The 18,733-nt window shown below is 38.8% G+C and overlaps 1 long non-coding RNA gene and 1 pseudogene across 2 annotated transcripts in view; one reads left to right on the top strand and one right to left on the bottom strand.

Annotated features, from left to right (window-relative positions):
* The window catches only part of LOC146677979 (histone H1 pseudogene), a 148,832-nt pseudogene that overhangs the window by 51,707 nt on the left and 78,392 nt on the right, over window positions 1-18,733 (bottom strand). The window lies entirely within an intron of this gene.
* LOC146677980 (uncharacterized) lies at window positions 2,831-4,649 on the top strand. The gene is made up of 2 exons (XR_014914705.1): window positions 2,831-2,912; window positions 4,296-4,649. It is a non-coding gene; the product is annotated as an uncharacterized LOC146677980 (long non-coding RNA).

An 18,733-nucleotide genomic window follows, 5' to 3' on the forward strand; every position in this document is an offset into this window, starting at 1 on the left:
GTGTGTGTGTGTGTATATCTACACATATATTCATATTCGTAAATGAAAATACATGTAGACGAGTATATATTGGTTTTTTTTGTTTGTTTTATTATGTCTGAAATAAATAAAGATACAAATACAAAATACAGGACTGGACAATAGTTCATACCAGATTACAAAGTTTCAACATTTTATTGTGCAGATGTGGTCCTTTCTCTTCTCTAACCCTTAGAAACATTCAATACAGCTTTAGAGCAATATAGTTTTGTCTCTTTGAATTTTCAATAGTCCGAGTAAGATATAGCTGCCTACATGTGTAGAGGTGGGAGCAAGCACTGCCTAAAGGTTACAGAATCTTTTTTCCCCCATTGTTGGCCTGAACTTACAGACTGAAAAATACGTGTAGGAGAAGCGATGAGTAACAGCATTTTCTCCCCCTCTGCTGCTCTCCAAGTGCCTCTGAGCAAGTCACTGAGCATCAGCAGTGGACTCTTGCACTCACCACAATAGGTATCTCCCACTGTCAGTGTTTAAAATGTCTGGAGCCCTCCCTCCTCTGCGTTTACTCCCTCTGGCACTTATAATTAAGGATGTGCTGTTAAATCATTTTCCTGCTAAGTAAAGGTTTGAAAATACCAAATGTGTCCAGAGGAGGATTTTCTGAGTGTTTTTATACCTGCGTATGCCTGTGGGTGGGGTAAGTCATCCTCAAAGTGCAGCTGAAGCTCAGGATGTTTACTGTATAAGTAGTGACCACTTTAAGGAGTACCCTGCAGTTCCATGAGTCACTAAAAAGGTAGTAGTTCTCATCCAGCCCCCATAGATTTGATGAGGTTCTGATTTGCTGAGCATATGCAGAATACAGAGTTGTATGGGTGTGAAATTGTGCATAGCTATCTGTAATGATGTAGCTGGTGTAAGGTACTTTGGGCTGCTGGGTTACCACATCAAGTAGTTCCACTTGTTTGATATCTATATATCAAATTTCTAAACTCCTACACTATGCAGATGGTGATAATAATTATTATTCTCTTATGTCTGTACATTAAGCATACATTTATATATGTATCAGGTGGCTGGCTTAGCTTAGCAAAGCAGGAAGAAACAACCTGGCTCCATCCAAAGGTACAATAAATATATCACCTACCAGCTTACCGTAGAGCTATTTGCCTGCCTTGGGATGTGTATTGTTTCCCTGCAGCCTTCAGTCTTTGTAGAGATATACCCTGGGATAATAGTGGGCAAAACTATGAGTTATATGTTAATTAGTGTGCACTTTTAGCATTTGTAGGTGGTTTCACTTGCCTCGAAACAAAGACAGACTTTCTTTCCCCTATTTTCTCTTGAAGCTAAGTTAACTTCCTGCTGCTTAGAGCTTCATAGTTACTGGAAAGTATTATCGATTTTCTCATCTGACACCCAGAATGTGAAAAATAGTATTTCCTAGTAAGTTGAATTATTTATACATGGAGTTGCGATGCACGCACTAGCGCCTGTTTCTTCAGGTCACGCTGGGTCAGCAGCTGAAAATATGAAAGCATTTAGTGTGTGTGTGTGTGTGTGTGTGTGTGTGTGTGTGTGTGTGTGTGTGTGTGTGTGTGTGTGTGTGTGCGCTTCGCCGCATATCAAATGTGCCAAGTTTACAACAACAGGGTTTAGAAGAAGATAATGTTTCTGCATGCTGATCCCTCTGTATAACTTGGCTTACTTAAAATAAAAAATTGTAAACACGTCAACATCCCAATAATCCCTTTCAGGCAGGGTCTCCTAAACTATAGTTCACAACCCCAGTGAAAAATGTGACTCAGTGTTTATGCCCTGCAAATACAAGTGCCACAGATACAATGCAATTATACAAATACAGTCAACAATGTTATAAATAATTTATACAAAAACCCCTAAACCTTCACACACAGGACAGTGATTTATGTTTTCCACATTGCTCTAAGAAGAGGCAAGCATAAACACCTCAAAATACTGAAATAGGAGCACAGTCGCCTTTTTGAATAAAATACTGTAATGTTATTTATTTATTTTATTTGAGGTAGGGGCGATTTTACTTGAAACTAGTATGTCTAGAAAATGCATTTCAATGGCATCACATCACAGCTGAACTGAGTGTTAATTCATGGACTCCACTTAAAAGCGCTGAATTCCCCCTAATGAGGCATTTAATTTAGAAGAGCTAGTATTGTCTGCCAGTCAGTAATAGTATTTTGACTGCTCTTCCTGTGAGAAATTAGTCTCTCAAATTGCCTTCACAAATACCCTTTTAACAAATCTGCATTAATTTGCAAATTGTCACAAGGAGTGTTACATTTATTGAGCATTCATACTGTTGAAGGACAATCATTAAATCTGAATAATAAACTGAATTACTAAGAGCTCAACTCTGTCTAAATCACAAGATGTCATTACTATTAACTTTATAGAGCACTTCATACACTGTATGAGAAGTCAAGAACAATTAAAGAGCATCACTGGCAGTTCTTAAGTCAGACCAAAATGACATTTTTGAAATTTGAGCAATATAAATATCCTCTGCTGACTCTTTGGGTGTCTTCATAGTGACACACTCCACCTTGTTTATTTATTAAATAGTTCTATAGCTATCCCACTTGTCCATATTTTATCCATTCATCCATTCTCTTGTGTTTATTCTTATCACAGTCACAGAGGGGCTGGAACCTAGCCCAGGTACCATAGGCCAAGAGGTAGGTATACCCTGGACAGGTAGATAATCTGGAGCAGAGTTAGCACAGACAGACATATAACACAGATTCATACCTATGGGCAATTCAGAATCATCAATTAACCTATCCCCACTAATTGCATATTTTTGGACAGTGGGAGGCAGCTGGTGTACCTGGAGAGAGTGCACAAATACAGGAGAAGAACACGCAAACTCCACACAAAAAGGCCCCCACGAGGTGAAGTCAAACTCAGAACCGTCTTGCTTCTTGCTGTGAGGCAAGAGTGCTAGTCTCTGTGCATAAAGTTTATTTTACTGTTGGGTCTGTATGATGTCAGTGATAGCAAACATCCCTAATATCGTTACAGTGAAAGAAAAACAAAAGATAAGTCCATCTATGAAATGTAAGTCCTTTTTTAAATGAGAATTTTCAACATAGCTTGTGTAAACATACTAGTTTGTTTTAGAAAGAATTCATATAAACAGAAACAGAATTATATTATACTGACGTTTTTCTTTTTTAAAGGGTCAATATAATTAGCCCCCTGAAAAACGGACTGTTTCATTGATCCATAGAACAAACCACTGCTGTGTAGGGATATGCCCAAAGCACATAAAATCAAGTTAAAAATAAAGGGTTCTCTTCCAATTTGCAGGTATAAAAACTTCTATAAAAAAAAGGGTTTGAGCTGTCACTTCAGAAAGCATCGTGCCAACAACAAAAGACGTCAGTTTAGACTTGAGGAAAAAGGATTGTTGATTCTCATAAAACAGGAGATACAAAGTGAATTACTGCATTTTCCAACTGTCAAGAACTGAAGTGAGTAGTAGGAAAATTTAAAGAGAGCCACACAGTACAGGACAAATCTGGCAGAAGTAGAAAGATTTCAAAGACTATCTGAAGAAAATTTGCGAGTGATGTGTCTAAAGATGTGTCTGAGAACAACTGCCAAGGCACTAGTGAATGTCTAGACAAGTCAGAAAACAGTCACTTGGACCCTGAACAGGAGTAGAGTACGAGGTTGTGGACCAAAAAAAAAAAAGAGACACCTTAAAGCCAGATTAAAGTATGGAGAAAGATTATGCATACTAGATGCAAGTCCTTTGGAACTCTTTAACCAAAGAGATTTTGTTAGGAGAAGAAAGGGATAGGTATACGTCTCAAAGAAGACAGTGGCGATGTCTGGAATTAGGAATATCATCAAGGTGGAAGAAATCATGACAACCACGTAAAAAACTCCTGGTGAAGAAGGCCATTAACTCTGGATGCACTTGAGAGATTTACCGAAGAAAAATGAGCTGGTGAAGCTTATTTCTATTTAACAGGGAACGTCAGGTAACATCTGTGAAATATATTTTAAAAAATAGCTAAGAAGAGCTAAGAAGAAGCTGTAATATCCCTCTTAATAATTAGTAATAAAAATAAAGCTTTGATTTTCATATCAAGACTTTGTGACCACTAAAATTACTCGGGGAAAGGGAAATGTATTGACGTTGTGTCCAAAAAGAGACAGCGATATTTATAATAAAGATGCATAAACATAAGCAAGAATCATAACCACAAACAGAAAACATCTACTGCACAATCTCACTGTTGACTGGAGACCTTTTCTTGTTGCAGCTGCAGACAAACTGTTTAGGAGTTGATGACAATGCAGACTTGACAGCTTGACATCCCCCTCCCTTTCCAACGCCTTCGATGCTTGTGCCCTACCGGGGATGATAGCAGTCAACTGGACCAGCACAGATGCTGCAGGACCGGATGTGCTGTCTACGCCGGCTCTCTCTTACCCTTTACCCGCCCTGTTGCTTGTCTCGTGTTTCTATGGTGTATTGATAGTCATGTGCTTTTGTGCTGAGGTGTTTTTTCTTTTATCAAACTGTTCTCCCACTAGGAGCTCAGTCTGAGTGGAGTTTTTTTTTCTCCTCCTCTTACCTCATGTAGTGTATTTTCGTTGTTTTTTTCCTATCAGCCTACCTTCTGACATGTCTGCCCAATGTGATGTTTGTGTAAAGTTGGTCAGAAGGTTCCTTTGTGAGTGCGCATGCGCCATTAGCGTGCTGCCTGCTGTAACCCCTAATTTCCCTCGGGATGAATAAAGTATTCTGATTCTGATTCTGATTTTTGAAACTGAATCAGGAGAGTTTTGGCCGATATCTTTGTTTCTCCAATATTCTTTTGAATAATAGTAAAGATTCTAATGATGAAACTTGCTTAGTTTCTACCACTTTCCATTTCTTTATTTCTTTAATGTGCTCCACGAGAACAAAACGACAAATGTCATTGATATGTCCTTAAGAGGACATACCATCTCACTCTTAAATGCGCCCAGACTTCATCAACATTACTTTGAAAGTACAAAGAATATTTTAGAACTAATGAAGCATCCATGTGTGTATCCATCTGTTTATTATTATCCACTGTCATTAGAAATTCAGAGCTCTTAAGTCTTTTGCACTGACATCCCTGCATTCAGTTTTAAAAATTACACTTTTGCTCCCTGTCTGCAACCAGGTAAGAGGATAGGAGTTGGGGCCATCATCTCTGCTTGCTTTTCAGTAAAAGTCACCACCCACCACTGATCCACACATGCATAATCAAAATATCTGTTATTCTGCATTTAAGGTTAAAGTTGCAGCTAGCTTTGGCAACCACGTTTTACCTATCGAATGCAATCTTTTCCATTTACTCCTCTTACACTCAGCCAGCCTTTGCAGACATTGCTTTTTATGTTTTGCAAGACTATCAAAAACTTTGCAGCTGAAATGGGTAGCTGTCCAACATGATGGAGATGAAAGGAAACTCTTGTGCCCACACTATGAGAGCGAGAGGTGTATGCGTGGAGGACTCAATCTGTGTGGCAACAATGGATTAGGCTTTAGTGCAGTAATGCATCTTCATTAAAGTCATTTTGCTGAAGTGGTGCTGGTGCTTTCCTACCTTTGCCTTATCCTTCCTCCTCCCTCTCTTTATTTTCCCTGCCAGTTTCTATTGCCGGCCCAAATTACCCAACATCTTCATTAATGTCTCATTACAGCTGAGTCAGCCACTGTAACCTGCTGCAATATATGCAGAGATGTAAGGCAGGGGACACATTTCCCCTGCTGTTCAAAATCCATTTTTTGCCTCCATCTTTCATAGATACAATAAACCAGTGAAAGTCAGTGCTTTTTGTAGTATATATGCAAATACTGCATTCTTTATATGCCAGCTATATAATGTATCATAAAGTACAAGGACAGGATTAAGGAAAATAGTCGTGAGTTTAACTTGTTTGTGTATTGTCAATGGAGATGACCACATATGATTTTTTTATTTTTCTATTTTGTTAATACCATTAAAGAAAACACTATACATTTTATAGACATAAATGGGCAATATAAAGCATAGAAGCATGAGGGTAAAAAAATGTATGCAAAAAATATCATTTTATGCTAAGCTACAAAGCTAACACACACCTTAATATAGGTTTAAATTACCCAGGCCCAAGACACCAGTGTGTACGTGGCCTGCTTTTGGGGCTCGTGCTCGTAGGACATGCCTGAAAAGCAGGGTAAGTTGAAAATCTTGTCTGATATATATTGTATAATTCAAAGAGGATGGAATATCATAAAAATGTATCATAGCTAAATGAGGCAATTCTGATTTTTGGACTCTTAACCAGAGATGGACAGCTTTCTAGTTTTTTGGCAAGTATTTTCAGACGACAACAACTAGAACTTGCAGTTAGAGAAACACACTCAGTTTCACAGATTGGGAGGACTTGTCTGCCAGGCAGCAGGAGGATTTGATGCTTATTTGAGAGATCCAAGGCTAAAGCTGTGCAGAGATAGACTTTTCAAGGTTCCTTGGGTGGAGAGCAATGGTTGAGTATGAACAAGCAGGTAGGAGGTGGACCAGCTGGGAGACGACAGGTAATTTTTCCACAGAGAAAAAGTTTTAGTGGATTCTGGGCGACAGAGAGACAAAAGCTCACTGCTTATGATACACAATTTTACTTATAGCGAAGAATTTTATAATACGTCCATCACTGGTCATTGTCAGTGAATGGTCAATATCTCGATGGCAACTCTACAACCTCTGGCCCTCTTTGGTGAAGTAATTTTCAGTAAAAGTTACTGCACACCACAACATGATATGTAACTCAGCTGAAGCAAAACTCTTCATGCTCATAAGAAAATGTGTGGCAACTTCTCTGTTAGGAATTTAGCATGATCTACCTTCAGAAGGAGACGTTTTATCGGATAGAAAGAAACAAGTCTGTTTGAAGCACGCTGCCAGCTCATTTCCAATAACGCCACTCCTACCATTTCTGTCTGTATCAGCCTTTAACCACCAGGAACTCTCAGGTCAGTCCAAGTTGACTGCTAAGTGCTGTCTGAGTTTTGACTCCGCATCCATGTTATGGCTGCACTTAGACAGCTGAAGGAGGCCTTTTAGCTGTAAACCTTTATTGAACTCTGTCTATAATACATAAGTTCAGTGAAGGATGCATGGTTGCATTTTAGTCTGTTAGCGCTGAACCTCATGAACCTTTTGAGTCATTCTTAACATGCATTCCTTCCTCCTGAGCCACACACACACACACACACACACACACACACACACACACACACACACACACACACACACACACACACACACACACACACACACACACACACACACACACACAGCATAAAGCAAAATGTAAAGAAATGAGAGGTGGCTCAAAAAAAAGAAAAAAAAGTGAAAAACTAATTAAACACATACATCTCGTTTCATTAAAGCTTCTGCAGAGTTACTACAAAATTTGAAAAGCAGTCTTTGAAAATTAAGATGATTGGATTCATAAGAAGCCTGAGAAGGAAGAGCATGCGATTTGGATAATATAATCAGCAGGTGCAGATACACGAGCGCAAACAAATACGGTGACAGTATCTCTCCTCAGTTTTTTTACACCTCTGATTGCTCTCCTTGGATACCCTATTTGCATCTTCGTGCCTCCTGCCAATGATGCAAGTGAAGGACATGAGAAGAGAGAGGCTGAGGCAACAGGCATTTAACAAAACGAGACATCCTTGCCTTGGATGTCCTTCGGCACAGCTCTGTCTGAAATTGTTTCATTATAGTCCAACTACAGCAGTGTCTTATGACACTGGAGCGTGCATGAAAACACATTTACTTGCACTTTAAAGTAAATGTGACACAATTTGGTTGAGCACGTCACCCATTGTAGTGAGTCTGGCAGCACCATTTCTGTCAACATGATGCATTTAGGAGCTATCCTTCAACAAGACATATTGACATTGATTTGCAGGTTACAAACAGGAAGATGGAAGACATGAGTTAGTGCAGTTAAAGCACTCACCAAGGCACTAACATGAACAACCAGCTCAGCTAATGTTGTGGGTAAAATTTGAGTTTCTTTGAAACAAGGGGTCCTTAGTTATAACACTGAGGCCCTGGAACAAAGCTAACTACAGTTTGAGGCTCATGTCATACCAAATAACAAAATAATCAAGTGTCTTTCCTGTGAACAGTTACCCCTGACTCTAGGTTAAATAGTTTCAGTCCATGTGGGCATTACTGGCTTCGGCTCCATTCTGCAGTTAGGTAAATCTAGCAAAATGATGAACAAGTTAATTTTCTCAGATAGAAGAGACATTTCAGTCAATCCGTAAATTTGTAGACACCTACACGCTCAAGCTACAAGCTCTAGTCAGGCTTAATAATTAGCACCTGTGTGGGCGTACTGTGGCTGCACTGGGCTTTTAAACTCAGCAACATCCTTAAAATGTTGTGAAGCTGTAACCAGTTGGTGTAGTGTCTTCTGTATTTTCCCCCAAACTGCTCATTATACCACAATGCCTGTTCTCTACAATAAAATGCCAAGTACACATGTACAACTGTCTGAGAGTCTTTTAAGCAAGGCCAAACAAGTGTTAAGACACATAACTCAATACAGAACAGAGCTATGTATATACAGCTGCTTATAGGGTAACAAGTATGTTTCTTCAAAGACAACAGTTTTCCTTGAATGCATTTTTTTAGCTGTGCTTTGTCCTCCATCACTTAATCACTGCTCTTCAGCTTCCCTAACAGGCTGCAAGGGTACTTTGTCAGTTCTGCTTTTAGATAAGTGGAAAATAAATATAGGAGATTATTGTTATTATTATAGTATTACTGGCATAGTCAGATGACTTGACGGTCTGAATGGAGAGCTCCCTCTGTTAAATTGTCACTTTGTCTGCATGGAGAAGTGCCTTAATTTGATTTAATTCTGATTTATCTCTCATTTTACCCGAGCCATTTGTTACACTGTAATATAGTGTTTTTATTTTTTAGAAATAAACCCTTTTCACTGTAAGAGACGTATGTACAAGATCCCGCCGTATCTGTCACTACATCAGATCAGTCATTTGAACTTTAATCAAGTTAAAAAAAGACCTTCATGTTAAGCTTTACTAATTTTTCTTATTTCACCTTTTAGTTGGACAACAAAGATAACAATGAGACACCATATTCATTGATTGGTGTAGACAGGGATGTTCCTGTCCCTTTCATACAATTTAAGCCCAAGGCATTATCAGCCAAAAAAAAAAAAAACTTTATCTTTTTCTTTTTTAAATCAGATACTGAAAAATACAAAAAAGTATTCATAATGGCTATTGTGGCTTAGTGGATGTGCTGCTGTAGAACATTGTGGTTCACCATCAATACTGCCATGCCTCACTGTCAAAAAAAAGAAAAAGAAAAAGTTCAGCATGTTCCTCTGCTATTCACTAGTCTTGCCTTGACAAGAAAGTGCTGGCCATTTAAAATATCCATGCTGTGTTGAACTTCATTATGGTTTCTTTGGGGTGGGGGGGTGATTGTGGCTCAAGAGTTGGGAGTTCGCCTTGTAATCGGAAGGTTGCCGGTTCGAGCCCCGGCTTGGACAGTCTTGGTCGTTGTGTCCTTGGGCAAGACACTTCACCCGTTGCCTACTGGTGGTGGTCAGAGGGCCCGGTGGCGCCAGTGTCCGGCAGCCTCGCCTCTGTCAGTGCGCCCCAGGGTGGCTGTGGCTACAGTGTAGCTGCCATCACCAGTGTGTGGATGACTGGATGTGTAAAGCGCTTTGGGGTCCTTAGGGACTAGAAAAGCGCTATACAAATACAGGCCATTTACCGTTTTATTTTATCCCTATCACAGTGAAAAGCTAACAGAAGTATTTTTATTTATTTATTTTTGCTTTTAAGTGATGAGGTTGAATAAGTCAACTTAATGAAATGGATGGATGAATCTGGACTCAGATAACAAACTATATTCTTTTAAAGAGAGGCCCATGGCTGCACTGATAGACTTCTCTGTAATAACTTCTGGGTCAGTTATGTTATTACTTAATAGCTGCCCTACCATCTGCAGCAATAAAGTGTTTCAGCAGCAGTGCCAGACGATCACTCATAGAGATATCTAATACCAGTGCCATTAACTGATCCTACTTATATTCCTAGTTCTTGGTTCTGTTATTAAATCCTGATTCGTTTCCTGTGTGAGGAAAAAAAGAAATACACAGATCTACAGTGATAATCTATCATTTTTAATACAATAAATCCAACATTGGCATGTTTGATTAACTTTCATGACTTTGGTTCCGATGGACTCTAAACCTGGTTTTAACTGGAACCAGTTCTTGACTCCCTTCCTTGCTCAAAGTTGAAATAACTAAAAGTGGTGAGCACAGAAATAAGTTGCTGAGTTGCAACATTTTCTGACACAGTGCTGTTTGCCAGCGTTAGGTAAAAGAAATGAGAACACTAACTGACACTCGGGGAAAGAGAATGAACAAAACTGAAAAAGTGGCCTTAAAAATCACATTACACGGGAATAGCGTTGCATTTGTGAACACAGCATAGAATATAGCACATTAGGTACATTTTTAGACTGTGAGTGCGTTTGCTCATGTGAAAACGTGCTCACTGTAGATATAAACGTACTTTACCTCTACACAGCTGTCGTCATGTAAGACATGGATTCTTAGTGGCCAGAGTACAGGATCCGTTTTGTCAGCGCTATGTAATGTTACTGAATTCACGCAGGTAAACTTCTATTTTGAGCTGTATTGGCAATAAAAATGAGAACCTTATTGATCTCTATATGATAGATATCTTTATGGTCAGAGTTGGTAAATGGAAGTTGTGTATGTTGAAGCAATGTTGTTGTTGGGATGTTGAATTGAAGCTGTCATACACCGACACTGTAATGACAGTCGAATACTGTGGAATAGCCAGAAAAATGGTTCTCCTCCATCTCTCCCCTGTCACCCAAATATAATTAGGCCACTCTCTCGGTTTCATTCTGTCTCTCGCCCTCTCTCCCTCTTTCTCTCTTTCTTGCTCTCTGACCTTAGCGTTACAAGCTACCACTTATTATCACAGACATACAGACACTCTCATCTCTAAATCTGGCAGGATTTATTCACTCTGGCAGCTACGTCTAAGACACTTTATCTCAAGGATATAATTGAGCTTTTTTCTTCCATAGTTTTCCAGAGACTTTAGGACTCATAACTCTCGTTCTCTTCTAAAGAAAGATCATAGCAGGTTTTGAACATTTTTTTCAGTACGTATTAAATTACCATGTTCCCCTGTTGATACCAACAAATATGCTGTGTACAGGCGAAAGATGTTCTTAAGTATTGCGAGTTTTATTTAATGGAAACTAAAGTACATTTTGCTTTAATAGATGATTGTTTAGCTCTTTTTTTTTCAACATTAAAGACCAGCTGTCGTTGTCAGCTGTGATGTCATGGTCTTGGGTCGGTGACCCAGTGTTTTTGGTTATGTACTTTTACTTTTGATAGTTTTGTATTTTCTAGGGTTTAGTGGTGTTCCCTCTGGTTGGTGTCTTCCCTGCTTGTGCATTCCCTTAGTGTAGTAGGTCTCTGAGTCTGTGTCATTACGTGTATGAGTTTCCTGTTTTACTTTGAAGGGCTCAGTCTTATGTCAGTGTGTTACGTTTCCCCCGCCTCGTCAGTTGTCATGTCTTCTAGGTGTGTTCCCCTCCTGTTTCCCATCCCCTGATTCCTGGTGTGTGTATTTATAGTGTGTGTTACCTCGTCCTCGTTGCTGGTTCGTCTGTGTTGTTTCCCCTCGGTCTCCCTGCGTCTCTCCCCGGACCTCCCTGCATCTTCGTTTCTGGTTTGTTTTGTTAGTTTTACCCAGTTTAGGTTCTAGTTTTATGTTCCCAGTGTTGTTTGTATTTGTTTAATAAATACTCACCTGCACCTGAGCTGCCGCATTTTGGGTCCTAATATATTCCACACGTCTGCCACACCGGACGTGACGTGAAGCTTTGTGTCCTTCCACCAAAAGACGTCAGAGCAGACACAGAAACACAGGACCACAAACGCTTTTCAGTGTTAGTTAGTTTTATTGCAGGAAGGTTAAAAACGAATCTGCAAATCAAAATCTTTACAACAGCGCTGTTTTAATCACTCTTATCAATCAAAAATACTTTGGATATTATGAGTCAAATCAGCATCAAGCTGCTGCACATAGCTATCCACTAAATTCCTATGAAAAACTACTAACCTCTTTTGGTCCATATTTACATCTCAAGCTCATTTTATCATTGTTATCGTTGTACAACCTTGTCTAAAAAAACTAAAAAAAAAAACCCCAACCCACTCTTGAAGATTTTAAGCCCATCTTTCCAAAACACTTCATCATAACACATGAGAAAGGCATGAATCCAAGGTTAGTTAGTAGCATAACTATAACCCTTAACAGGACTTCTCTCAAGGAGAAGCTATTTCCCTTTCACTCGCTATGCCAAGTTCAATTCCAAAACAGTCTTAAAACATAGTTAAACTAAGAGTTTAATGTCAAAGATGTTTGCATATACATGTCATAATTGGTTGCGTGCAGCTTTGAAGCAGGGAGAAGACCATTAGGAATATTGGGAAAATCAAAAACTCCATCACAGGTGACTTTTTAATCTCTGCATCATTACAGCTACACCTAATAACATTATGCAATAAAACTTTCAAAGGACATTTGCTGAAGTAGGAAGTGGAAGAAAGAACTATGTTCACTTAAATCCAGCTGCTACTGCTACGTTCTTAAACGAATGACTGTGATTAGTGATTCATACGTTGTGTGCTGAGTTGTGTAAAATGTCTGAAGAAAAAAAATATTTTATACAAGATGCTGTGCTTGAAAGCAAATCCCTGTCAGTTAAAAAAAATCAAGAGAATTGATTATTGATTTCAATCTGGAAATTCATACCTGCTCCTAACAGAGGTTGATGGATCTAATAGACTATGGAGCTGTGGTGTCGCCACAAGCATGCTTTCACTAAATAATATGACATAGTTAATGTATAACTTCATCATCATTTGCAGCAAAGTGTCAAGTTTGCCAACTCAGCACCCCAGACAATAAGGGCATTGAGGATAGGCTTCCCACATGGAAATGGGTGTTTCCGTTACAAGCAATTACGGCATTGATTGCTTTGTTTGGACTGTTTAGACTCATTAACCCCGGTGAGAAGATATGTGAATGTTTTTTTTTCTTCCTATCTGACATCCACAGCTCTTTTTGTAATAGATACAAATACTTATAGGAGTCTTTCATAGTTATTTCTGTTTTGTTCAATTGGAATACACACCAAACATTCCCATGCTGATCCATCTCATCTACTGCATTAGATAGTGACAACCTGGTATAACTGAGTGAGAATAATATTCAATGTACTGAAGTTAGTGGAAACTAAATAGTATAAAATTAATGATGGCAACGTATTGTTTGGTATAGTTTGAAGGATAGAAGACAAAATAAGAGACAAACTGCAGAAGAGTTCTAGAGACTTGATGATGTGCACTGAAACTGTTCTGGTGGCTTCCTGCGGTCCTAAACCTTACGCTAGTTTGTCCCCACATAAGGATAAGAATGCATTTATTGAGCTTCACGTGGGAAACTCATTATCTGCATTTAACCTATCATAAATTTTAGGTGCAGGGGGCAACAAGTATGCTGTACTCGAGGACCAACTCCAGATGTGAGTGGATGCTTCAGTCAACGATACAATGACAGGAAAATTAAGTCACTGGACCTCTCGGAGAAAGCCAATGCGAGCACAGTGAACATGCAAACTCCACACGTAAGTGTCCTGGCTCTTGAACCTTTGATCCTCTTGCTGTGAGGCAACAGTGCAAAAAATGCAGAAAATTATAGGTGAAAAATTCCCTGTAGTTTAGACAGACTGAGAAATTTGTCAAACAGATTAAAAAAGCTAAAGTCCAGGAGTCTCATGACCTATATGTTCATCACATAATATTACTGAGATTACTCAGCATCCCTCACAGTGGCTGCGTCTCCCCTCCGACTGCCACCGACTGCTAACTCTGCAGCAAAGGAAAATTTACTGTGGAAATCACAGTTTGAGGAGCTCATAAGGAGGAGAGGTTGTATCAAGGTGGAAAAGGGAGTACAAACCAATCGCCAGGAGCGTGTTGTAGTGAAATTTATATTTTAGAAATCTAATTTCATTTATCTGCTCCTCGTATGTAGGCGGGCTGAAATGTAGTTAGCTTTAACAAACCTCCAGGAAAGATTTTAGCATTAAAAATAAAGCGGCAAGGTGAAAGGGTAGAGCAGTGCCATGTACAGTAATGAACAGGCAGAGAACACACAGAGATATTGATTTGGAAAAAAAGCTGGAGTCAAACAGTGAGGGAGAGAGAGTGAGAGAGAGGAGGAGATCAGAGGTACCCAGGCACAGAGACTGGTGGCCTTGTGTGGGCGGATGGAGAACTAGAAGGTTTCTCTTGATGTTTTTGTTAAAGGGCACTTTTGTGATCTCTGGTCTCGGAGGAGTTTCTCACAACAAACCCCTTTTGCGCTGAAACCACTCAAACACTGGGTCATCGCACCGTTAGTGATGAAACATAAAACAATGGCTTCCTGACTGAAGCGCCGTTGTTGCTATAGTGATGAGTGAGCCAGAGCAGCTGAAAATCCCCTGGATGGAGAAACAGTAAATAATGTATTATCAAGGCACAAACTATTGCTGCTGCCGCTGCTGCTCTCTGCACATGCAAAGACTTCTAGGCACAAATTATTGGTGTGTTTGTGTGTAGCTGGATGATGATGTAGAAGAAGTGAAAGACTGTTGTTTCAGGTGAGTGTTTTGAAAATAACTTCATTAATATGGTAATGAAGACAAATCGTGCTTAATAAGAATTGATTGTTTAGAAAAGTATTTTTTTCTTCATTACAAGATTGCTGGATCCCTTAAAAAGTGACATGAACTCCCCAATGAAGAACAGCAACGCCTGATGATGACACTGAATGGAAAGTTTTGATCACACAGAGAAATATCATGGTTATCTGTTCAGTACATCACAGACTGAGCAAAGCAACAAATGATGCCCACAGTGGCAATGCAGAAAAAATGATAAAGGAGGTTGTTAACCTCATCAGCGACACACAAAAAATGATTGTGTAAAGTTGGTTTCGTTTAGCTCCTGATTTGAAATGATGGCAAAAAATGTCAGTATGCTGTTTCTACTGAGGCAGGTTCCTCAGTAATGTACCCCATCCCATGTTAAACCAGTGGATGCCTGCAGCCTGAACCCATAAGAATCAGCTGACTTTTTTCGACAATAATATTACACTGTTCAATGGACCAAGGGAAAAGTTTGCCTTCATGCCATGAAAGTGTTCAGAGCTGCAGGCTCTGGAAGTGCACATGGGTGGCTCAGCTTTTTGTGCTTTTTAAATCAGCTTTTTCCCCCTGTTTTTGAGCCTCACACACATTGACTTATTAAGACAGCTACATGGAAATTTCAGGACCAAAAAACACATTTAAGCTCAGATAAAAATCAAAACTCAAGTTTACCACCAAGTTTCAAAATCTAAACTGAAAAATAACGTTTTTATTCAGCATGTTTTTTTTTTCTATAACCAAGTCTGTATAAATGTATGGTCTGATAGTGATGCTCAAATTGGATCAATTAAATATTCCTGCTTTAAAGTGACTCAAAATCACTGCACAGTTTGTAGTAGACAGGCCAGTCTATTGTGCTCATTTCACGTTTGGCCTCTCCAAAGCATGAAATGCACACGCATGCAGAAGTTGCAGTACCTGCAGGGGGCGATAATATATTAAAGCCGAGAAGTCGCAAGTGAGCAAGAAAAGTATGAAGTACATTCCAGGGTCTGTAATTGCCAGAAATGATTAAGCTGGGCAGCTAATATGTATTTACATGTAAGTATGTTAATAATGTCTGTTTAAATGCTTCCCCGCGATTACTGAATTGAAATAAAATATCACCCTCTGCTGGCTCTCAGAGTCTGGCTCTAAATGTTCCTTTTTCATTAAAATTCCAACCTTTAAAAAATATTTTTCACATGGTGTTGTTAGAAGAAGTTGTGGTGAATTAAGATGCACATTTTGTAGTTCATTTTCTACATGTTATAGTTTCAACACAACGGACATCTTGCTTCACATTGTTTAAGACACTAGGTGATAAGGATACATCCTTATCACTTCTCCTACCCACCCTTCCTTGACCTTAATGACATTTTCACTGAGATCAAGGAAAAGCAGTTAGAAAAAGGAGACAGGAGAAACCTTTGGTACACACATCAGAATTCAGGTAAAAGGCAAAAGCAACTCCAAAGCAAGAAGGAAACACAATGAAATGCTAAACACAAAGGGCAGACATCACCATTTCCCACACATGGGACTAATAAAGGTTTATCTTATCTTATTTACACACACATCAGGTACTCGGGGAAGTAAACACATCTGGGAAAAATTAGGTATAAGTGAAAACAATTTGGTAAAATGACAAAATTTGAGACAAGACACAAAACACATTCACTAATAAGATAAAAACAGAAAATGACAAATAAAACACAGAGGCAAGACACACAAACAGCAACTTGAACATTAGGAACACCAGGGAGGCTCGAAATGACAAACTGGTGACAGTCTATAACAGATTACACAGAGTATAACAGAGTGATAGAAATAACAGTTGGTACTCTGATTGTTTGAAGTGTTTTCTGATAAAAACAGATCCAATTAAAAAGGACATTTTGGTTAAACTTTCAAGGGTCACATTACCAAATGTGTTATCGCATAATTAAGGTCTCCTCTTTGCTTACACCAGGTTTATCTTTTTGCCTTCTGTGTCAGACAAATAAAAACTTGTCCTTCAGCCCTAAACATTTCATGTAGCTCAGGAAAACTCTGGAAAAACTAAGGCCATTTAAAAGGTGCCAATTTTTGACCCACACAATACACCACCGTCATCCATTGATAGTGTGTCCATGTGTTTGATCGGTAGTATATGAACTGTAAATTTTCATAGCATGAAAGTTACGAATATGAAAAACAGATGACTGAGTGGGACAAGTGGGAACTTTACTATGTTTTATGGATTGTGACTTTCTGTTCTTAGAGTTCTTGGAGCATTACTGATGACTGTGCAAATAAAACACTGCATTTAGAGCAAGTTTTTTAAACATTTTTTCTTCTTTTCTCAATTTTTTCATCAAATCCAAAAGATAAATAAAACCCAGGTTTACTTGGATATTTATATTTTGAGAAGAAATGATTCAATGAGCAGTAATAACTGCTACTAAATGTTTCCGGTCGTTTCAGTAGCAAAGCTCTCATTGGTCCAAATGCTTTCCAGTCATTGGTTATGAAGGTCAAAGTTACCAGAGCCAGTTTGCTCAATAAAAACAAGGTTCCCTCCTCGGCCACAATTTTCATCTGTTTGATAGAAAACACTTGATTCTGATTATACCTTCAAATTGTGGAGAGATACAATGAGCACAGAGAGACAACAAACAACAAAACAGCCAACAGAAACACTTATCGGCTTAGTGAGTAAACACAAAACAGTAGCAGACATGCAACAGTGGATTGTTTTCCTCTATTAGTAAAGGATCAAGTCCAGTATATTAGTTTCACTGGCTTTTGTTTAGACAGTAGAAAAATGGGATAATAATTTAAGTCATGTAATAACGCAAATAATAAAAAAAAGCTGTATACTGAAAAACTTTTTCTGCATCTTGAAGCAAAGTTGGCTACGTTTCTAATCAGATTAGTTCTGACTTTAAATAAGAACCTTATTTGTTTTCAACCAACATTTAATTTATGAACATGCACATGCAAAACAATATGACCCTGGATTCCAGTATGATTGTCATGGCAAAGCAAATGAAGCAAAACAGATGAAAAAGGAACAACACAAAACTGTGCGAGCAGAAAACACAGCTCAGGCAGATAAGGCTCAAGCTGTCAGATCATCGCTTTTGAAGATTGTGCACCAACTTGAGTTCATAGTGCAGGTGAAGCTAGAAAGTGACTTTTGAGATTTCCTTTTATCTGAGCTTAATGCTTTCCTGGGTTAGTGCGTGCTTTTCTTTAATTCCTGGTATAAAACATTAACAGACAAACAGAAACACTGACTCAAACATGACCACACAAAGCACAGCAGAGCTGAATGTGTGCTGCTCTTATCTTGTGGATTAGAAACTGTATTTGTCCATTAACCAGGTTGAGAACTTGGTCTTTTACACTAAAATGTAACCATATCCAGATTCACACCCATTCCTCTATTTGTAGCTCCAGAAACGAGACCAATAAATGACGTTTTTAGGTACTTTTTAGATAGAAATGATGAATTAATCGAATGCTGATGTACATCTATGATTAAAGATAGAAGTCGAATTCATGCTCAAGCACGTGCACACATTTTTACAATGAGTAGGACTTATAAAAGAGAATGAGGAACACACGCAGCTTAACGAATCTGACAAAAACACTCAGGAAGCAAATCCATTGCCTTTGTGCATTTGAGACACAGTTTCAGCTACAGAGTTCTATGCTTGTGGCCTCTGGTCATTCAGGTCATTCACACCAGTTCCATTTCCACCCTACAAGTTTTCTTTTGAGGCAAATTTGTCGTGCTTGTGAGTCCTCAAATTTCTCTCCATATTTTCTTAACATCAAGGTAACCATTAATTTGTGTTTATTTTTACTTGGATATGGCTCATCTTGCTTGAACTATAAAT

The sequence above is a fragment of the Rhamphochromis longiceps genome, linkage group LG2, assembly GCF_057381845.1.
Source record: "Rhamphochromis longiceps isolate RC_006_pf linkage group LG2, R_longiceps_female_GT1.1, whole genome shotgun sequence".
Taxonomy (NCBI): Eukaryota; Metazoa; Chordata; class Actinopteri; order Cichliformes; family Cichlidae; genus Rhamphochromis; species Rhamphochromis longiceps.